This window comes from Gymnoscopelus braueri, assembly GCF_963280865.1.
Source record: "Gymnoscopelus braueri genome assembly, chromosome: 22".
Classification (NCBI taxonomy): domain Eukaryota; kingdom Metazoa; phylum Chordata; class Actinopteri; order Myctophiformes; family Myctophidae; genus Gymnoscopelus; species Gymnoscopelus braueri.
This window is the reverse complement of record NC_137624.1, coordinates 33,291,377-33,314,993: the sequence shown is the minus strand read 5'-3', so window position 1 is coordinate 33,314,993 and position 23,617 is coordinate 33,291,377. Positions and strand designations below refer to the sequence as shown.

At 44.9% G+C, this 23,617-nt stretch overlaps 1 protein-coding gene across 1 annotated transcript in view; it reads right to left on the bottom strand.

The window, feature by feature from the left end:
- Positions 1-23,617, bottom strand: part of LOC308078773 (torsin-1B-like) — a 91,381-nt gene that overhangs the window by 38,574 nt on the left and 29,190 nt on the right. The window lies entirely within an intron of this gene.

The following is a 23,617-nucleotide window of genomic DNA, read 5'->3' as shown; positions in this document are numbered from 1 at the left end:
TGACCACTACCATATAAGGTATTAATCCTGGGCTAGTGATCTGTAAGGTTCGACTACTGGAGCATTTAAGAGTAAATAATGATGAGACCAGACAGGTATGTATGATATAATAAAGAAGGGCCGGCTTGTATTATAGAAAACAGAAATAAATGGAATGGTACCAAAATACACACATACAACAGACATAGAATGGACAACAATAGAATGAGCTCAGTAACAGTGTAACTGTTGTAGTCACCTCTTTACACCAGTGATGAAATCACTGTAAATTCCACTGTTAAACCCTTGGAATATTTTGGGTGAAAATACCCTTTAAGTTTAGGCCTTCAATCCTACAGGTTTTGATCTACGGGTGCACCCTGGTAAGTATCTGTTTTAGTTAAATATCCTTTTAACTGTAGATATCTTTTTAAATTGTAAATATCCTTTTTAACTGTATGAGTATTTTAGGTAATGAAATATGGATCCATGAACTCTTATACCCAACACAGTATGGTTTTACAATTACCTTCAAATCAATACACAATACACATCAATTCAGTCAATGACCCCACCATGAATCACAGAGGTGTGTATGTGAGTGAGTCCACTGACAGTCCAACTACACTGTGGAGTGCAGTATTATGGGATAGATACTGTGCAGATCAGTGTGTTGTGTTCAGTTCTGTTCTGTGTTTGAGCAAAGTTCTGTCCTACCACACTGGTAAAACCATAGAGTTAGGGCAGAGGTGGTGGAGTTAGGGCAGAGGTGGTGGTCTCCAAGGAAAATCAAAAGGTGGTCTTCACATGCATTCGATCCTGGGTTGGTAGCTCGCCATCCTTGGTAGACCTAAACTCTGGCCTCATCCAAAAACCTGACCAATGACATCCAAATAAAGTGCTCCTCTAACCACCAGGAATGGTGGTGCAGACAGAGAGCAGCTACACCCAGCACACACTCAACAATGTTATCAGAAACAAACTCTTTGTCCTCTGGCAAGAATGAGATGATGGGCAAAGTGTGTGTGCTGTCTGGTATGGCTTCTATATTACTTAGATTAAAGTTAAAGTATTATTTTGTTCTTAATAGGCTCTGTGGCTCAGTGACTGTCTGTGTCTCTATCAAGGGATCTCTCCTGCAATGGAGGTTGCCAGGTTGGTTCTTGGGTATAGGGATTCACAGCAGAGAATTGGGGCAGTGACAGAGAGGGGCGGGAGAAGTAGTAGAGAGGTGTCATGTGATTGGGGGAATTCATCTGTCAGTCTCCTTGGTTGGCTTTCTGTCAGCAGCAGGGTTGTTGTTGACAGGACAGTCAAGTTAGGTAGACCTGCTCTGTTTCTTCAATAGTGACATTACTTGACAGAATATCCTCATTTATCAATTAATCTGGTAACCAGTCTATATGACCTGGGTTACACCCTCCCCTCTTGAATTGGTGCACGTCCCGTTGCATCTTAGTGGCTGACTGGTCACCACTTTGGGCGATGTCAGGGACATGTAGTCATCTCCAACCAGTGAACTTGTAAAGGCGGTACTGAGGCCTTGGAAAAGTGATTGAATCACTGAGATTAGGGGATTGTTCACCAGAGTTCTCTCTCGCCTCTGCTGTATCCTAGCAGAGCGACGGACAGGGCATTCAGCTTCCTTTTCTGCATCTGTAACTGCCTCTGCTTCAGCAGTTTCAGCATCAACTGGAGTGGACTCAACAGTGACTACTTCAGGTACGTTCGTTCCCTCTTCACTTTCAGGGTTTTCCTCTTCAGTTCTTTCCTCTTCAAGGTTCTCCTCTTCAGGTTTCTCCTCTTCGGGTGTCTCCTCTTCACTCAACTCTGACATGTCAGACAATACAGGCAACACTTCATCCATGATGGTAGGGACTTCTTCCATAGACTGTGGAAGTGTGTCAGGTGAGTTACATTCAGGTAAGTCTAGATCAGGTGGTGTGTCATTTTCGTTGGTTTCCTTTTCAGGTGGATCTTCTGGTAAGTTGTCTCTTTCAGGTAAGATGTCTTCTTCTGGTGGATTGTCTCTTTCAGGTAAATTGTCATTTTCAGGTAAGTTGTCTACTTCAACCTCTACTGGAACATCATCAGGGGCCTCTTCGTCCACAGGAGTCAGCTCAACAGGAGGAAATGAAGTAGTAGGGTCTGGATCAGATTTTGACTGTTCTTCTGCAGCATCAGCACAAGGAGGTTGTTTTGACTTCCATCCACGAGTTTCATACACCTTAGTGAATGTGACTGGCTCTGGGGCCTGCAGATCTGTAAGCCAGTGGACAGGAACATCTTCGTCATCATTAACACAGGGTGTTTCCATATCTTCAACACTGCTGGTTTCAGCATCATCAGCAGGGCCGTTTTTATGCACAGGCAATGTAGGCAAATGCCTATATAATTTTTTTTTTTTTTTTTTGAAAGACAATACTGAAAGACAAACTACAGTACAGAATTAACCAAATTAACCAAATTAATGTAACAAAAACACCCAAAGAAGCAATAAACCCGGTATAAAACCGATTTTCGCGCGCGCGCTCAGCGCGCGCACATGCACGGGGGGGGGGGGGTCTGAAAATTGGCCTTTGCCTAGGGCCCATTCTGACATTAACACGGCCCTGATCATCAGCACCAGGATTCAGCCGTGTGCGAGGTTTACGGACTGGCTTTGGTGCGACTGGTTTCTCAGGTTCACTTGCTGGTAGGAACCCACAAGCTAGTAGCAGGTCACGATGTAAGGTGCGCAGTGGTCGGTCTTTGGTCTCGGGCTTGACTGTATACACAGGCAGATCACCGGCACGCTTTACAACTTCGTAGACGTCGGGTTCCCACTTGTCAGCCAACTTATGTTTACCACGTAGGCGAACACTTCGGACCAGAACTCGGTCGCCAACTTCAAGAGTGGATTCGGTAACTCGTTTGTCGAACCGAGTCTTGTTTCTCTCCGCTGTCTTGAGGGCATTACGAGTGGCAACTTTGTAACTCTCCTCCAGATGACTTTTGAGATCTCTCACATACTGTGAGTGTGACTTTGGTTGTTTGTGGACAGGCAGACCAAAGGCTAGGTCGACTGGTAGTCTGGGCTGTCTTCCAAACATCAGCTCGTACGGGGTAAAGCCGGTGGTATCGTTCCTGGTACAATTATACGCATGAACCAGAGGCTTTACGAAATCCCGCCAGTGAACTTTGTCTTCACTCTCCAGAGTGCCTAACATCTGTAGGAGGGTCCGGTTGAACCGCTCGACAGGATTACCTCTCGGATGATAGGGAGTGGTTCTGACCTTCCTGATTCCTCCGAGCTCACACAATTCCTTGATGGTTTTGGACTCAAAGTCGGGACCTTGGTCACTGTGGAGCCGCTCCGGAAAACCATAATGGACGATAAAGTGGTCCCAGAGGGTCTTGGCAACAGTTCTTGCTTTCTGGTTTGCAGTTGGTATTGCCACCGCATACTTCGTAAAGTGGTCGGTAATCACGAGTATGTCTTTCGTGTTACTCCTATCCGGTTCCAGAGAAAGGTAGTCCATACAGACCAACTCCAATGGCCTGCTGGTCTTGATGTTGACTAAGGGAGCGGCTTTCTCTGGCTGGGTTTTGCGTCGAACACAGCGGTTGCAAGTCTTGATCTTGGTTTCCACGGCGGATGCCATCTTGGGCCAATAGAAACGGGATCTCACAAGGTCGAGAGTACGATCAATTCCCATGTGGCCCATGTCATTGTGGAGACTTGTCAATACTAGGGGCCGCAGCTCCTCTGGTAGGACAAGCTGGTATGTTTGATGAGCTCCGTCTTGCTTTCGTCGATACAAGACTCCGCTTCTCAACTCCAGACGATTCCACTCCCGCAACAAAAGTGGGAGTTCTGGGAGCTCAGCTCTAGCAGTAGGAGGGGGCTTCTCTCCAGACTCGAGCTGATAGATGACCTCTCTGATGCTAGGATCTGCTCTCTGCTTCTCCTTTATCTCCTCACTGGAGAAATGAGGGATGACAGATGAACTTTCTTCTTCAAAGCTGCTTGGTATGGCATCTGCAGAGATGGCAAGAGACTCAACCAGAGTGATACCATGGTCAATATCATCAGAATCGTCTTCTGTTCTTTGGCAGATGAGATGCCTTTCACAGATGGCTTGTACAATGTCAGGGTCTGCTAGATGGTGTCGTGTGAACTGCTGTATGCGCTCTCGCTCTTTCTGTGATGTTAAGTCGTCTGACAGCTCACCATGGGGACGTCTTGAGAGACCGTCAGCATCTTGGTTTTGCTTACCAGCACGATACTGAAGTTTGAAAGAGAAAGTCGACAGTGCTGCTAACCACCTATAACTTGTGGCATCAAGCTTCGCAGAAGTGAGAAGATACGTCAGAGGGTTACTGTCAGTGACCACAGTGAACGGACAGCCATACAGATAGTCTTTGAATTTCTCGGTGACCGACCATTTGAGTGCCAAGAATTCAAGCTTGTGAGCTGGATATCTGGACTCGCTCCGTGACAACCCTCTGCTAGCAAACGCGATGACTCGCATCCTCCCCTCTTGTTCCTGGTATAAGGCTGCTCCTAGCCCGGTGGTACTTGCATCAGTGTGCAGGATGTATTGCAGCTTAGGATCAGCGAAACCCAGTACAGGAGCGGATGTGAGCTTGTCAATGATGGTTTGAAAAGCTTGCTGGCAGGTGGATGTCCAACGACTGCCAAAGGGTTCTTTGGGGTTATGGTACTTCACGCTCTGCTCCTTAGTGGGTTTGGAACCTTTCCGGAGTGGTGGGTAACCGGAGGTCAAGTCATTAAGAGGTTTTACTATTTTCGAGTAATCCTTGACATATCTTCTGTAGTACCCCGAGAACCCCAGAAAAGATCTTAATGCCTTAAGGGTACAGGGAGTTGGCCAGGTGGAAAGGGCTTTTATCTTCTCTGGGTCCGTCTCTACTCCATTTTGGGAGACGATGTGTCCCAGATATCGGACAGAAGTCTGGAAAAACTTGCATTTTTCTGGCGACAACTTCAGGCCATATTCTTTCAGACGTGACAGTACTCGAAGCAGTCTGCTCTCGTGCTCTTCCAATGTCTCTGAAAAGACAATTAGGTCGTCTATGAAGACCAAGACCTCTTTCAGATTGATGTCGCCCATACACCGCTCCATCAAGCGTTGAAAGGTGGATGGTGCATTGGTGATTCCTTGCGGCATCCTACAGAACTCCCAGAAGCCTAAGGGGCAGACGAATGCGGTCTTCTGCTTGTCTTCCTCCTCCATCTCAATCTGGTAGTACCCAGATTTGAGATCAAGCACGGAGAACCACTTCGACCCACTTAAGGTAGAGAAGGCTTCTTCTAGGTGGGGCAGAGCGTATGCATCTTTTATGGTTTGCAGGTTGAGTTTACGGTAGTCAATACAGAGTCTTACATCACCGTTCTTCTTCCTCACTACGACGATTGGCGATGAGAAGGGAGACTCAGACTCTCGAATGACACCGGAAGCCAACAGCTCCTGAAGATGTTTCCGAACTGCCTCAATGTCTTGAGGATGTATGGGTCTTGCTCGCTGCTTGAAAGGAGTCTCATCACTGAGCTTCAAGCGATGTTTGACCTTGTCAGTATGACCGAAGTCAAGGTCATGGTGTGCAAATACTTCGGGCATCGAGTTGAGTTTGCTGGTCACTCGCTCTTTCCACTCAGTGGATATGGGAGAATCTTCAAAGTCGAATTTCAATTTGGGTCTGTCGGACTTATCTGCTGGGCTGGGGTCAGCTACTGCGGGTTCTTTTTTCATTACTTGCTGAATGGCTTTCACTTCAGCCAGCACCGTTCTTGGGGGAATGGTAATGTCATGCCCCGATTCGTTTTTTATCACCACAGGCAGCTGGGTGTGGTGCTTGGCAGTTGGGAGGGAGAACAGGCAGCTGGACATGAGAAGGCCGCCTGGCAACGAGGACATTGAGGGGGGTTCAAGGATGGCCCATTTGTCAGTGTGGGACCCAAGCACACTGATACATCCGTTGAGAACTACTTGGTGGCCGGCTGGAACAACTTCTGCTATCTTTCCTTGTAGTTTCACCCATCCCAAATTACCACCTTCAGCTTGCTGTTGTCTGAGCTGTAGAAGCTTTAAAACTGCACGGTAGCCAAATGAGGTAGGCTGGGGTGGGGCAGGTGTCTTTTTAGCATAATCAGTGTAGAGGACATCAAGGGTGTTGGTGCCAATTAGTACTTGTTCTTCAGCACGGAGTTTGGGAATAACCAATGCTAAGGTTGGCACTTCTGTATCAACCCCTACAAACTCCTTAGGAAAGGTTAAGCTCAGTTCAACGTATCCCAGGTAAGGGACTTCTTGTCCATTAGCTCCTTCCACCCCGAGGAGGTTGTTAAGGGACTTAATGGCTTGACTCGATAAGTGTTGCTCATAGAACGACAGGGGGACTGTAGTAACTTGAGACCCTGTGTCTAAGAGACAGTTCACTTCTTGGTCTGCAATGGTGACTTGGGCAGTATACTTTGTTCCAACTAAACCTCTGGGAAGTTTAATGGGTTTGTCTTTAGTATGGGCACATTTCAGTGAGGCTCTCTGTTTGGTCACAGTGGGACGGGTCTCATCACTTGCAGCTCCTATTTGTCCCTCAACAAGGGCTGCTAGTGGTTTAACTGATCCTCATCTGATGAAGCGGGTTGAGCTTCCCACTTAAGTTGTCTGTCGTTCAGTAGCTTCCTCTTGGCTGCGACAAGTGAAGAGTTTGGCTCATTTTCACAAGATGGTTTAATATGCCCATCTTCACCACACCGGAAGCAGTACCAAGGCCGGGGCTTGCTTGAATTACGGCTTGAGGTTGGCTGCTTCTCGTGCTTTTGACTCTTGGCTTTGGTAGTCTGTTCCCTGTCTGTAGCTACTTTGGGATTAGCTGATTTGTCCTTCTCAGTCTTTGCTTTCTTCAAGTTGGTGAGTTGACTTTGAAGAGCAGCGACTTGGTTCTTCAACTGTTCAGTCTCACTTGAATCATCAGTCTCACTTGAATGAGTATAGGCACATGCACTCTGTAAATGTGACGTGACACGTTGCTTGGAGGCACCAAGGTGTTGCTTCATGCGACTTGCTTTTGCAGCATGTTTATCCTCTTCTGTGCGAAGGAGCAACAGCAACTCTGCAAATGAAGGGGGATTTTTCTTTCTGTGCTTCAGCTGGAGGTCAGCTAGAAGTGCATTGTCCCAGCAATTCCGACAGAACTGGTTAAGGAGATGTCGGTTGACTTCGCTGGCAGATACGCCGCCTCTTCTTACTGCTGAACTCAAGACTACCTGCAACCTGTGTAAGTAGCTGGAAGGCTTTTCATTTGAGTCTTGGAACGTAGTCAGGAACTTGGCAAAGAGCTCATCTCCATCTTCTACCGTGCCATAAGCAGAATCTAGCAGCTCAAGATAAGCTGCAGGGGATGCTTGTGGACCCAAGGGCTTGGTGACTTCAGTAGCTGGTGGCAGAAGACTGTCAAGGATTCTCCTAGACCGGTGCAGGTCTGAGATAGCAGGGTCATTCATCATCAGTTCGACGTTGGTGCGCCATGTGTCATAGTCAACCTCATTGGCAGGACGCGGAGACCTGCCTGAAAAGGCTCTGAGACGTGCAGGAGCAAGATGATGCGATCCAGCTTCTTGGCTTCTCACAATGTGTTCAACGACGACCCTCTGTATGTCAGGAGGGTTCACGTCAGTTACACTGAGGTGTGGAAATGTCTTTGATCCAACCTGTACTTGGACAGGTGATGCGTTGTCATTGGTCAGGTTTTGAAGTTGAATCGGTGCAGCAGGTGGCTGCTGAGGTTTCATAGTGGGTGCTTGAACTGATGTCAGATTGAAGGTGACACTGGGTTGAGAACTTGCACCAGGTGTGGAAGGTAGATCAACTGAACTCGTCGACTCAAGGATTGGTTGGAGTGTGGCAGCCTTTGGCTTTGGCGGCGCGGGGGTTAAGTCAACTGGGGTCTGTTTTGGATCTGGCCCTGGGGATTCACTTGCTCCGTCTTCACTGTTACTCAGAGGTGAAGCAGCAGATGTAGTAAGTTTAGCAAGCTCTCCTTGTAGCAGTTCTTCAAAGGATTTCCCGCTTAGCTTAGCTATGGTTTGCAGCTCTTCAAGGTAAGTACTGGTGGCGCTACTGCTTGCTGTAGGAGTGTACACGGAAGCTAAGGCCTTCACTTTGTACTTGATATCTGCTCTGCTGGGGCTGTCATAAGTAAGGGGCAAGTGAAGTGACTCCATGGATGTGCCAGATTCAAACTCATAAATTAACTGCCCATAAAATGGGGATTCATCATCTTCAATGGGGAGTATACGGTTAATTTTGCCATATGTTTTTAAGTGTTCAGTGATTTCCTCATCAAATTCTACACCGATAAGCCCACTAACTATGACTGAGTTAGGGATTTTGACCTGTTCACTCCAAACTATTTCCATTTTGACCGGGCTTCAAAATAAACTTGTCAAGTTTTTTTATTTATACCGGTTACCTCGTTTGGTCATTAATTACCCACAATGCTCCTGGCTAGCTCGCCAAATTTTATGTAACACGTGTAACACCTTTGTGTATAGTGGACTTTGACCACTACCATATAAGGTATTAATCCTGGGCTAGTGATCTGTAAGGTTCGACTACTGGAGCATTTAAGAGTAAATAATGATGAGACCAGACAGGTATGTATGATATAATAAAGAAGGGCCGGCTTGTATTATAGAAAACAGAAATAAATGGAATGGTACCAAAATACACACATACAACAGACATAGAATGGACAACAATAGAATGAGCTCAGTAACAGTGTAACTGTTGTAGTCACCTCTTTACACCAGTGATGAAATCACTGTAAATTCCACTGTTAAACCCTTGGAATATTTTGGGTGAAAATACCCTTTAAGTTTAGGCCTTCAATCCTACAGGTTTTGATCTACGGGTGCACCCTGGTAAGTATCTGTTTTAGTTAAATATCCTTTTAACTGTAGATATCTTTTTAAATTGTAAATATCCTTTTTAACTGTATGAGTATTTTAGGTAATGAAATATGGATCCATGAACTCTTATACCCAACACAGTATGGTTTTGCAATTACCTTCAAATCAATACACAATACACATCAATTCAGTCAATGACCCCACCATGAATCACAGAGGTGTGTATGTGAGTGAGTCCACTGACAGTCCAACTACACTGTGGAGTGCAGTATTATGGGATAGATACTGTGCAGATCAGTGTGTTGTGTTCAGTTCTGTTCTGTGTTTGAGCAAAGTTCTGTCCTACCACACTGGTAAAACCATAGAGTTAGGGCAGAGGTGGTGGAGTTAGGGCAGAGGTGGTGGTCTCCAAGGAAAATCAAAAGGTGGTCTTCACATGCATTCGATCCTGGGTTGGTAGCTCGCCATCCTTGGTAGACCTAAACTCTGGCCTCATCCAAAAACCTGACCAATGACATCCAAATAAAGTGCTCCTCTAACCACCAGGAATGGTGGTGCAGACAGAGAGCAGCTACACCCAGCACACACTCAACAATGTTATCAGAAACAAACTCTTTGTCCTCTGGCAAGAATGAGATGATGGGCAAAGTGTGTGTGCTGTCTGGTATGGCTTCTATATTACTTAGATTAAAGTTAAAGTATTATTTTGTTCTTAATAGGCTCTGTGGCTCAGTGACTGTCTGTGTCTCTATCAAGGGATCTCTCCTGCAATGGAGGTTGCCAGGTTGGTTCTTGGGTATAGGGATTCACAGCAGAGAATTGGGGCAGTGACAGAGAGGGGCGGGAGAAGTAGTAGAGAGGTGTCATGTGATTGGGGGAATTCATCTGTCAGTCTCCTTGGTTGGCTTTCTGTCAGCAGCAGGGTTGTTGTTGACAGGACAGTCAAGTTAGGTAGACCTGCTCTGTTTCTTCAATAGTGACATTACTTGACAGAATATCCTCATTTATCAATTAATCTGGTAACCAGTCTATATGACCTGGGTTACATGTAACATACCATGCATTCCTCTATTTCCCTGCTCCACTAGTACATTACTGTAACAGTGTTACAGTGTTAATTTGACAGCAAATTTTGATTTAGTCTTAGTCTTAGTCTTTTGAATAACACACCATTTAGTTTTAGTCCTATTTTAGTCTTCTGAAAATTGCTTCGTCTTAGTCTAGTCTAGTCGACTATATATCAAAACCTTAAGTCTTTTAGTCTTAGTCGACAAAATTAACACTGCAGTGTTACAGTGTTCTGAGACTTGAGATAAATCTTGTTTGATCCCCATTGGAGGGGAGATAAGTTCAGGTGTCATAATATTCAAGATGTTTATTTATTACATCTCATACAGAGTAAGATAAAATACAAATAAGTAGTAAAAAGTAGATTTATTATAATGGCAGCCGCATTAGTTAGAATGAAGGAACATCTAAGTAAATTTGTTCCAAATCAAGATAAAATGATAGATTAGATATATATAGATATATAGATAAATCTAATAGATAAAAGATAGACTGATCGGCATTTGAGGTGGATCTCTGAATAAGTGAAAATAATTATATACAGTATAACACTAATAATAAAATGTACAGTGAATATATACATTTATATATAATGTAGTGTGTACATCTATCACCAGTGAATATATATATATATATAATAAATATATATAGATACAGATATAGGTATATAGATCTACAATATAATAAAGTCATGAATGAAGTAGCCTACTCTGAGGGGATTATGCTTTACAGGCATCTGTCAAAGTTTGCCAGTGTAGGCCTACATATTGTAATAATACAATAGTACAAATAGGTTAGGTGATGGTGAGAAAAGCGATTTCTTGGTCCATTTAGAGTTTTATTTTTATTTTTATTCATTGCAGGGGTTTTTTTCACGACGTAGGTGGGGATTGAACCCACGACCTGCCCCGACCTTTGGATCCTCACCAAGCATACCTAAAATTGACAAAGTCCCAATTTTCATTAATCTATCGTGTATACTCATAAAGTACTTGGATCAATCACTGGGGAGAAGCACAAAAAGACGGGCCTGTTGCATTTTTCATCTTTTCCACATTTGTTTTCTTTTTCTTTCTCTCTTCTCTTTTTTCTCCTTCCCCCTTCCTCCCCTCTCCCCTTCCATTTAAAAAAAAGTAAATTTATTTTATTTTATTGAGTACAATGTTTCCAACTGACATTCATCAGGTATTTCTGATTAAGGGGTTAAAACTTGGTTGATGTGTGTGTGACTTGTTGAGTACCCTACCCACCCAACATAAATCGGCATCCATGCCTGCAGAGATGGTGGTTGCAGAGAGACAGGTGTTGTTTGCAAGGCATGTGGTACATCCTCAGCTCTTATGAGAGCAGAGGATGTGGTCTCAAAGAAGAAGCTGTTGTCTGCGTTTTCATATGTACCCACACGCACAACCATTAACTTCACCAAAACAAGATGACGGCGACATGCACAGTGGCGAACTTCACCCTGTCAAAACAACATGGCACAGAGACAAGTCGACTTGCTTGGTCTCCATACACACAACCTTTGATTTCCTATACTAAGATCCTGTGTGAGACATGACCTTTGACACGATCTAAATGTCTCAATAGAAGAGCAGGGACACAAAATAGGCCTGTGATTGTTGTGTAAAAATATTTTTCTGCAAAAGTGGTGAAATTGATATATAAAGTTATACACCCCACACAAAAAATAAAGCCTGGCCGTCTTGGGGTTGAGGCATAAAAACTCATGTAGATTCACAATGGAAGCTCTGACAGGTTTAAAACTTGGCATAAATGAAGTCAGGACATCTTATCTTACAATTGGGAATGGTGCGCATGCGCGACCTGTGCCTCGGCCGGCCGTGCCTCAGCCGTCTGTGTCGTTCATCCGGGTCCTGGCAACCGTACCGAGCCGAGTGCAGCCGAGAAGAGTCGAGTGAAAACGTGCATCAACTGTGTGTTGTCACACGCCACTTAATGCAAGTAAATGCACGCCTTTAGAGCCTCCATCTAAGTCTGGGGAAGAGAACAAACACACACACACCATACACACACACACACACACACACACACGCACACACACACGGACTACTGAACGCTTTTGTGGGTCTTGGCGAAATCCCGAAGTGGAGTTTTGGTCATTGGAACGGTGATGCACGCACCATACATACACACACACGCACACACACACACACACACACACACACACACACGAGGACTACTGAACGCTTTCGTGGGTCTTTGCGAAATCCCGAAGTGGAGTTTTGGTCATTGGAACGGTGATGCACGGCACCCGTTTGTGAAGTGGGTATTTTCAAACCCTGGAGTGTATTTAGGGGAGCGTCAGTGAGAGCTGGATAAATTAGGTAAAATGTGTCAAATGGAGTCTGTACGGCTGTGGATAAATCAACACATGACATTGGTGGGAGAGGAGATATTGTGTGTTTTGGACAAAAGTGTGGTGCTGATGTTTGTTGTGTGAAGCTTAATGTCAGAGTGTTTGTGTTGGAGCGCCCATGCGGCTGCAGAGTTCATGTGCAACCTCTTGCATGCGTGGCTGTTGCTTTACAGTTTTCCGTTTTCTTTCGCCGTGTCTGTAGGTGTCCAGGGACCCCCAAGGGGTCCACGATGTTTCGCAGGGGTCCGAAGGGGTCCACGATGTTTCGCGGGGGTCCCAAGACTCCAAGGACCCCCTGTTTTTTTTATTTATTTTATCCCATGATTTTGTAACCCCAAAATAAGCGAGCCCTCACTAGAACCCTGTGCGCGGCTAGGCGATGTTTCGCGGGGGTCCGAAGGGGTCTGCGATGTTTCGCAGGGGTCCATCCCCCCCCGGGTTTTTCTTTTCTTTCTTTTTATCCCATGATTTTGTAACCCCAAAATAAGCGAGCCCTCACTAGGGCCCCGTGCGCATTCTAAAAAAGACTGAATGTCAATATCTGAATGTAAATAGGAGATACAATCATTTGAACACATACCTACATAGGCGGAAATGTAAATCTATGTAGAATGTTCTCTTTACTTTGAAGTGACTCTGACATGGATTGTCATAGCAGGACCTATGTAGCTAAGTAGCTTTAATTCTCATGGAGTTATGACACTAAACGTATATGGTGTCCCAAATGGGGAAAACATGAAACAGTCTTAATGAAATCTACAGTATCACACAGATTAGTTTTATTTTCAATTCACTTATCAAGGGTGGAAAAATATTAACACATTCACTTGAGTGGAAGTCCCAACAATGTATGAAAGTTGAGAAATTGTTAAAATATTTATAAAATATATGCAACTTCAACAATAGAGAGAAATGCAGGCCTACAGTAGAACTATTAACAACTAGAAAAAGTGCTCCTCGGAGCACAGGTCTCCGCCAGGTTAGGTAGGTTATTGTGGCCTCCTGGTGGCGCTATAATAGGCCAATGTGAAAAGGGTGCCATTTCTTCTTAGGCCTTGCACGGCAATCGGACCTTGCATTGATGATTTGAGGCATTTTGTTCCAAAAATGTGTGTTGCTAAATTAGACCTGCTGGTGGCGCTATAACTGGCCAATGTGAAAAGGGTGCCATTTCTTCCTCGGCCTAGTGGGAATGTGCGTGCAAAATGTCAAGGAAATCGCATGCTGTGTTCATGATTTGAGGCATTTTGTTTAAAACAAACCAATCCTGCAAACTTTGGAAGGCAATCTTAACCAATCAGGATGGAATATGGAAAATCGGACAGATCCGTGTTGATCACATGACTATAGAGATACTGTGTACTGATTTGCGTGATGTTTGGATCAAATCTGAAGGAGTACTGTCAAAATATATGTTTTGCACAAATCGGCCTCCTGGTGGCGCTATAACAGGCCCATGTGAAACATTTGGGGCAGAGGTTCTGAATTGGCATCCAGGGAGTGTGTGTGCAAAGTTTCGCTGCGATCAAGCCAACGGTGCGGGAGATTAGCTGTTCACAGACGGACACACGGACGGACACACACACACACACACACACACACACACACACACACACGGACGGACAGGGGGTAAAACATACTCTCACGGACAATTATTTAGCAAATCTGACTGAGGGAAACCAAGCTCCACCCATTTGATGATCAAAGTTATCCTCATAACAGCAAGTCATTCAATTCTGTAGCGTTTATATCATTTAAAAATATGTTACAGGTTATACTAGTATGGCTCCACCTGCTCTATCTGCGTCGTATTGCCTACATGGACTTCTTCATGAACTGATAGATAAATCATTTCAAATATTTTGGAATGTGAAAAGATGAGAAGGACCTGAGAAGGACCTTGCCAAATCAAGTAGCTAGCTGGAGAGTGACGGAGTTTAAAGTTCTTTTAGTGTAACAGAGCCTGTCCAGTAGCCTACATTGATAATAGCAGCACTCAATAGCAGTTTCGCCAGATTGGAACAGAGCCTTATAGTATCACTGGTAACAACATGGTTAGTGTACTGTACATAGAACCTAACAATAGTGTACTTAAAACATAGATACTGTACAAATTCTGAAGTGTTTCTTTCTCTTTTTTTTTCTTTTTTTGTTTACCAGAATGGAGTGTGATGAACAAACATGTCAATATCTGGTCACATCATTGTATCATCCTTGGTAAACATTCTGAAAAAGTAAAGAAACAAGATCCATACAGTATGTCAAAAAGCCCACAGCAGAAGGCCTTCAAAGCATACTACATGTTGCTCAACAGACAGATACTTTCCTTTAAAAAGAATGGTATCTTAAAGCAAACAATACATGCATCAGGCTCATCAAGAAGACTACGTAGGGTAATACAACATTGTTAGACAGAAAGATTGTTTCATTTGTGGGAAGGCCATACAAGACAAGAACATCTGACATTAAGACTGGTACAGGTACAGTAAGAGTACCAGAGACACGGTCTGTCATGCAGCATCAGAAAGGTTGATTGTACCCGGATGTCTTTGTGTATGACGCCAAACATCATAAAATCTCTAAACGAAATATAGTAGCTGCCAAACTGAAATAAAACATAAATAATCAGAACAGCAGACCAGTATCTTTGACAAAGCTTTTATTAAGCTCACTGAAGTAATTGACAAAACTGTTTTCTCTAAAGAAATTTAAATGATGACACTAAACTAAGGGTTATGATGAGATGAATGATGAGAAAATGGTCCATGCTTTGTCTCAATTTATCTGCAGCTCTATGTAGTATTTGCCTCTCAGAGAGATCTTGACTTGGCTGTTGTGTCTCACAGTCTTCTGTCTCTTCGTTTTTTTTCTTGGCGATGTGCAGCTTCTAATAATAATGATAGTGTCTCTTCAGTGCGGACTTGAAACAGTCCAGTGTTGGCATCTGGCGAATCTCCATGGGGAGATAGTTCCAGAGGGCATGGGCTGCCACACTGAAAGCTCTATCGCCGAGGGTCTGCTTATTGCTGTGAGGGGTGGTGAGGAGCCCCAAGTCAGAAGACCTCAGGTTCCACGCTGGGGAGTAATCCTCGAGGAGGTCTGACAGGTACCGTGGGGCTAGGGCATGGAGAGCTTTATAGGTGAGGAGGAGCAGTTTGTAGGTGATGCGGAATTTAACCGGAAGCCAGTGGAGGTGTTTGAGGGTGGGGGTGATGTGCTGCCAGTGTTTGGTGCGGGTGAGCACTCTGGCAGCTGAGTTTTGTACATACTGCAGTCTATCCAGGGCTTTGTTGGGGAGCCCGAACAAGACACCGTTAGAGTAATCCAGGCGGGAGGAGATGAAAGCGTGGATGAGGGTCTCAGCAACAGAGTCTGAGAGTGACGGCCGGAGTCCGGAAATGTTTTTGAGGTGGAAGAAGGTGGATTTGGTTATAGATTTGATGTGGGATTGATAGGAGAGGGTAGAGTCCAGGATGACAGGTTGCGAACTTCAGGGGATGGAGAGATGGAGCCGCCATCCACATGGAGGAGGAAATCACCAATCCTCTGAAGCTGCGCCCTGGGACCCATGACCATGAGCTCTGTTTTCTTGCTGTTGAGTTTGAGTAGGTTGGTGGTCATCCAGGTCTTTATTTCGTGAAGGCAGTTGACTATGGACTGTGGAGGTAGCAGAGTGGTTGGTGTAGTGCTGAGGTACAGCTGGGTGTTGTCAGTGTAGCAGTGGAAACGTAGACCATGGTGGCGGATGATCTGACCAAGCGGGAGCATGTAGATGGTGAAAATGAGGGGACCTAGTACAGAACCCTGTGGCATGGTTTACTGGGGCTGGATCCATTTATGGAGACAAACTGTTGCCTGTTGGACAGATATGAGTGGAACCAGGAGAGAACGGATCCGGTGAGTCTAAGGTGGGTGGAAAGGCGGTCGAGGAGGATGGAATGGGAGACGGTGTCAAAGGCTGCAGAGAGATCCAGAAGGATACTGATGTGGCCTAAATCAGCAGCCCTGAGGAGATCGTTAGTGATCTTAATCAGGGCGGTCTCGGTGCTGTGGTGGGCTCTGTAGCCAGACTGGAGAGGTTCAAAGAGTTCATGGTCATGTGCTGATGTAGCTGTGCAGCTACTGCTCTTTCCAGGGTCTTGCTGAGGAAAGGAAGGTTGGAGATTGGCCGGTAGTTAGCAAAGTCATCAGGGTCCAAATCAGGCTTCTGGACAGGCTCTGTTACACTAAATGTAACTTTAAGCTAGGTCACTCTCCAGCTAGCTGATTAGCTACTTGATTTGGCAAGGTCCTTCTCATCTTTTCACTTTCCAAAATATTTGCAATTATTTACCTATCAGTTTATGAAGAAGCCCATGTACTGTAGGCAATTTGATGCAGACAGCGCAGGTGGAGTCAAATACAATAGTATAACCTGTAAACATATGTTAAATGATATAAACTCTACAGAAGTGAATGACTTGCTGTTATGAGGATAACTTTGAGCATCAAATGGGTGGAGCTTGGTTTCCCTCAGTCAGGTTTGCTAAATCATTATTTGTAGTTCTACTGTACGCCTGAATTCTTCTTGTTGAAGTTGCATAATATTTACAAATGTTCTCAACTTTGGGACATTTCATAGGGACTTCTACTCAAGTGAACTTAATATTTTTCCTCCCTTGATAAGTGAATTGAAAATAAAATGAATCTGTGTGATACTGTAGATTTCATTAGGACTGTTTCATGTTTTCCACATTTGGGACACCATATACGTTTAGTGACATAACTCCATGAGTATTAAAGCTACTTTTACACAATTGATACGGCTGGTACACAGGTAATGTCATCTGATAGTCAGTCATCATGATGGGAGTTACTAGCTTATCAATCAATCAATCAAACTGTATTTATAGAGCACATTTTCACACAACCTTAGTTGACCAAAGTGCTGCACAGACAGGTAAAAGAAAAGCAATACATCAAATCAAAGAACAAAAACACAAAAACAAAAACATGTACTGTATAAAACACATAACACAGACATAGAGCGAGATTGTTCATTTGCACCTGCAGTATGTACACAGAAGGTAGAAAACATTAGATAGGAGTTAAAATTGGAATATTTAGGAGTGGATGTTGTTAAAAGCCAGAGAGAAGGTGAGTTTTTTGTAAGGACTTAAAAATCTCGATGGACTTAGCAGATCTGATGTGGGCCACCACAAAAGAGCGGTCAGCTTAGTCTTCCTCGGGACCAGTGTGAACCCCAGTGCCTCAAAAGAGAATTATTTTCTCATGAGGAAATAACAGGAGTCACACATAAGTGACACATCGCTGACAAAGCTGCACTCAGATCACATTAATTATATTCCAGTTCTTAATGTACTTTGGTGGTAAAGACAATCTATTTGGTACACATTCTCAGATCCAGGGCCATCAACTGTGACCTTTTTTTCAAGATACAATAATATTCAGCTTCAACGATTAGGTAAATGCATAGAGTAACTGTCATGAAGGGCGTTTTGATTACCGTGATTACACATATTTTTTCATCAGATTATATTACATGCTCATTCTGCATGCATACAAGTGACATAGAAAACAGAACATTCTCTCTGTTCAGTGTATGTTTGTGCAGAGACCTGCAGACATTAGCGCCAATCCTGTGGGTGCCGGGGAGCCCGAGCACCCAATGAGAAAGCCGAGCACCCACAGGAAATGTGTCGGTCGGATGACTATTGTGTGATGCTTTGTAACCTGCACAGGATGCATGATGTACCCGCTCTGAAACCGTGTGTTATTGTGAACAGATTTCTGTCATTCAAACTCTCTCCCTGTAATCTGCAAAGTCCTTATACCAGTTATGGTTTCATCATCAGCCAGTAATCAAATTGTATGACTTGAAATGTAGTTTTAAAAAAATGTCCTTTTGCACACCTACTGGGACAGGTGCGTAGGAGCAGGCAGCCAGTGCATGAGACAGGAAAGAATGATGATCATGCACACTGTCTTCACTTACAGCAAAAAAGTATTTTATTGCGAGTACAATGTTTCCAACTGACATTCATCAGGTATTTCTGATTGAGGGGTTAAAACTTGGTTGATGTGTGTGTGACTTGTTGTTGAGTACCCTACCCACCCAACATAAATCGGCATCCATGCCTGCAGAGATGGTGGTTGCAGAGAGGCAGGTGTTGTTTGCAAGAAATGTCTTTCTTTGTGACCACACGCTCTCATGAGAGCAGAGGATGTTTCATACCTACCCACACGCACGAGAGCAGAGGATGTTTCATATCTACCCACATGCACAACCGTTAACTTCACCTTGTCAAAACAAGATGGCGCCGACATGCACAGCGGTGAACTTCACCCTGTCAAAACAAGATGGCAGACAGACAAGTCGACTTGCTTGGTCTCCACACAAACAACCTTTGATTTCCTATACTGACACATCAGGTCACAATTCATGTCAGATCCTGTGTCTTGTTGAGACATGACCTTTGACACAATCTAAATGTCTCAATAGAAGAGCAGGGAGACAAAATATAACCGCCCCAATTGGATAAGTTATATTGTATTAACATACTCTACCATACAGATTAAAAAAAAAAATCATTTCATTCATTAAAAAAAAGTTACATAGTGCCTCTTTAAAGGAGAATTCCGGACATTTTAAGTGTTATCTTTGATGTCTCGTTACTCACCTACCGACGTAAACAGTGGTGTTGTTTTTTTCCAGAGATTCCCCTGTCGTCATTTTTTCAACCCCCTCCGTTGTCATAATAGGAGCGCGTGGCTTAGGGAAATTCGTCTATTGTAACCGATGCAAAGTTATTTTTTTCTCTACTACTACTCATTGTAGAGTCTCATGATAGTCAAACATGCGCTGAAACTTCCTGAGAGGCTACCGCTAACGCCGACCGATTTAACACTGGTTGCTTGTTTCTCTACCTGGCAACACCAAGTTGCCAGGTTCTGGAGTAAGAGTAATAAGTATCAAAACAAGAAATGACAAAGTCATAATATACCAGGTTGCGGCAGGCTTTTTTTCCCCCAATCTGCAGCACAAAATGTAAAAGTGGTCTTTAAAATGAAATCTCAGCCATTCCAATGCAACCAAAATAACTCCACAGAGAGGTTCATTGGTTGGCTATCAATATAAAGTGTGTGTGTGTGTGTGTGTGTGTGTGTGTGTGTGTGTGTGTGCGTGTGCGTGCGTGCGCGTGTACGCTGGTGTCTGTCTGTCATGTTGTGAGCTTGTAGGTATAAAATCTAAAGTGGTAAATGTATGTTTTATAATAATGTATATCTACAAAGTAACACGTAACTAAAGTTTTCAAATAATTGTAGTGGAGTAAAAGTACAATATTTGCCTGTGAGATGTAGTTGAGTAGAAGTAAAAGTACTGATAATTGGAAATACTCCAGTAAAGTAGAAGTACCTCAACTGGTTCATTATGTCACGTGCAAGGCAGGAGTGTTGGACCCAGGTGCAGAACAGAATAGGCAGGAGAAGAATAGGTCTAATACACAAGGATTTAATTACAGATCGTAGACAGAACACCATAACAACAATTATAATCGAACAAAGGTACACTGAACACTGGGAGGCTTAAATACACAAAGACTAACAAGACACAGGTGAAACAAACACTACAATCAACACATGAATGGCTGAGACAGAACAGGACACAGGTGAACTACAAATGCAATCATAAACAGGTGAGACAAGACAGGAAGCGGCAACAAGGCAAAACAGGAAACACTAAGACAACACTACAAAATAACAGTACAAGGAGAACAGGGAACAATACAACAGAAAGACACAAAGAGACAGATCCTGACAGTACCTCCTCCTCAAGGGATGGATTCCAGACATCCCAAAACCAAAGTCATAAACCCAAACAGAGTGGGTGGAGGGGTCGGACGGAGGGAAAACTGGGGCAATGCACACAAAACTGGACTGGCAAGGCAAGGAACTAGACTGGGCAGAAACACACTAGACTGGGCTTAGTCCAGGGCAACACAGAAACGGGCAGAGAAACGAGGAAACACTGACAGACAGAGAGACAGTGGAACGTACAAACATACAACCAGAAATCACACAGAAAGGCAGGAGGACAGACAAGCACACAAGCACACAGACAAACAGACAGGCACAAACTGAGACAAACCCAAAGACAAACATACTAGCTGACAGACAGACAGACAAGCGGACAAACAGGCGATCTGACACAGCAGGTGGTTAAACAGGACAGAATGGAAGTTAGAGGACTGGGGAGTAGACAGACGCACAAACAGATTAGCAGACAGACATGCAGACATACAAACTGGAAGACAGGCGGACAGACAGACAGGTAGAGTGGCCAAAGGACTGGTGCCGGGCAGCGGAGTGCTGGGCAGAGGGGTGCTGGGCGGCGGCGTGCTGGGCAGAGGGGTGCTGGGCGGCGGCGTGCTGGGCAGAGGAGTGCTGGGCGGCGGCGTGCTGGGCAGAGGAGTGCTGGGCGGCGGCGTGCTGGGCAGAGGAGTGCTGGGCGGCGGCGTGCTGGGCAGAGGAGTGCTGGGCGGCGGCGTGCTGGGCAGAGGAGTGCTGGGCAGAGGGGTGCTGGGCGGCGGCATGCTGGGCAGAGAAGTGCTGGGCAGAGGGGTGCCGGGCAGAGGTGCGCCGGGCGGCGGCGTGTTGGGCAGAGGGGTGCTGGCCAGGGTGGTGCGGTGCAGAGGGATGCTGGGCGGTGGCGGCATGTCGTCATCACTGGACGGGGACGACTCAGTATCGCTGGACGGGGGCGACTGAGTATCGCTGGGTGGGGGCGACTCAGTATCGCTGGGTGGTGGGGTCTCAGTATCGCTGGGTGGTGGGGTGCGTCGGTGGCGACGGGAGCGGCGGCGACCAGACCTCTTACGAGGCCTCGACTGGGTGCTAGTAGCAGTGGCAACACGACCCAAGGCAACGTTCCTGGTGCCAGCCCGACGAGGGCCTCCCAGAGCCAGGCTGGTGCCGACATATGGATTCTGATCTGGACCCGGAGTGGGACAGGCAGGCTGCAGGCTCATGATCCCGATTCTGACAGGACGTGCAGGCTGGGCAGCAGGGGAGACAGAGCTGGCCTGGAGATAGGTCTTTAGCCTCTCCTGGACTATGCTCAGATGAGGGACAAAATGGCTGACCCAAGGTCTCTCCTTTAACCACAACTGCTGGGCTTTAACAGACTCGTGAAGCTCAGCCCGCTGACTGGAAGGAGCGGCGACAAGGCAGGACACAGCATGGTCAAACTTATCTACCTTTTCTGTGAAAAGTCTCTGTTCTGCTGGGTCCATCCCTGGTCCGATTATACTGTCACGTGCAAGGCAGGAGTGTTGGACCCAGGTGCAGAACAGAATAGGCAGGAGAAGAATAGGTCTAATACACAAGGATTTAATTACAGATCGTAGACAGAACACCATAACAACAACTATAATCGAACAAAGGTACACTGAACACTGGGAGGCTTAAATACACAAAGACTAACTAGACACAGGTGAAACAAACACTACAATCAACACATGAATGGCTGAGACAGAACAGGACACAGGTGAACTACAAATGCAATCATAAACAGGTGAGACAAGACAGGAAGCGGCAACAAGGCAAAACAGGAAACACTAAGACAACACTACAAAATAACAGTACAAGGAGAACAGGGAACAATACAACAGAAAGACACAAAGAGACAGATCCTGACACATTAATAATGTACCCTTATAAATGTAGTGGATGAAGAACTACAAGTAAAGTCAATTAAAAAAAAAAGAGGCGAAAGGAAAACGCCATTCGCGTGCTCAAACATGTTCATGGACCCCCAGATTAATATGTATTTGTCAACAGCCCTCCCCCCCATCTATTTTGTGGCAGGGAACCCCCTTCCCTGCGGGGACGGGCGATGTGAAGTCGGCGAAAAATAAATGTTCTGTCTGTCTGCATACAACACAGAGGAGGTGTAAAGTAACTAAGTACATTTACTCAAGTACTGTATAAGCGTGCATCCATTGTCCGTCAACAACACAGTCGGCGAAATAGAAGAACGCCGTTCGCGTAAAGTAAAGTACCCCCAGATTAATATGTATTGTCCACAGCCCCCCCCCCCCCCCCATATCTATTTTGTGCCAGGGACGAGCGATGAGCGATGTGAACTGAAGTCGTCGGCGAAAATGTTCTGTCTGTACAACACACACAGAGGTGTAAAGTAACTAAGTACATTTACTCAAGTACTGGATAAGCGCGCATGTAAAGTAACTAAGTACATTTACTCAAGTACTATATAAGCGCGCATCCGACAGCAGGCGTGTGTAGTACTAGGCATAGAGGCGAGAGGCGTGTCTAGTCCCATAGCTTGGGAGGACGAGGCCGCCCCGTTCAGAGTATGGGAAAATGGGGAAATATCCCCATTGGCTTAAAGGACAGCCAATGACGCAAATCTGTCGAATACAAATGAAAGTGTCGAATGCAAATCTGTAATCTGTCGAATGATGAGTAGTAGGTCTGCCTCTTGTTAGACCAGGTTTGACAACCTGGTAAAAATCTAATACTCAAGTAAAGTACAGATCCTAAGAATCTGTACTTAAGTACAGTACTCAAGTACATTTACTCTGTTACTGTCCACCACTGCACGTAATAATGAAAATGACTATGATGCCTTAATGAAATTGCGGAGGGACTGACTTGCATCTCCAGTGTCCGTGCCGCGGTATTAATTTGTAATAGCCTACTGTAGGCTACTGTATATTGATCACATGAACGCCACACACAACAGCCTAATAAATCTTACCATCTGATGAGGAAACTACACGAACTTTATTTACTGCATATTTACGACCAGTATAATGAATCGGGGCCAATTGTCACTAGCCTAGTAGGCCTACACACCATACAGAGATTGGAAGGCAGCTGTTCTGCTAGATGTGACGGTTCTACGGACCATGTGGTTATCACAGCAAGGATGTTATGGTACCACATTATTGAGACAAAGTAGGCCTACTGTAGATCCCTCTAGGGTAGTAGATCTCAAACTTTTTCACTTCAATGACCCACAAATTGATTATGTATTTGGCCGCGTACCCCCATCTGAACAGATTTTGTGCCAGGGACTTCCATAAGAGAAGATGTGTAAAAAAAAAAAAATCCTTTTTCTTTTCATGTTTTTTTTAAATGGGTAACCGGAACCTTCGGCACCAATACTCTGCCCATTTTTTTTCTCGGAACGCTCGGCACCAGCGGCCCGAGTGTCCCGGAACACTCGGCCCGCTTGGTGAGAACTTGGT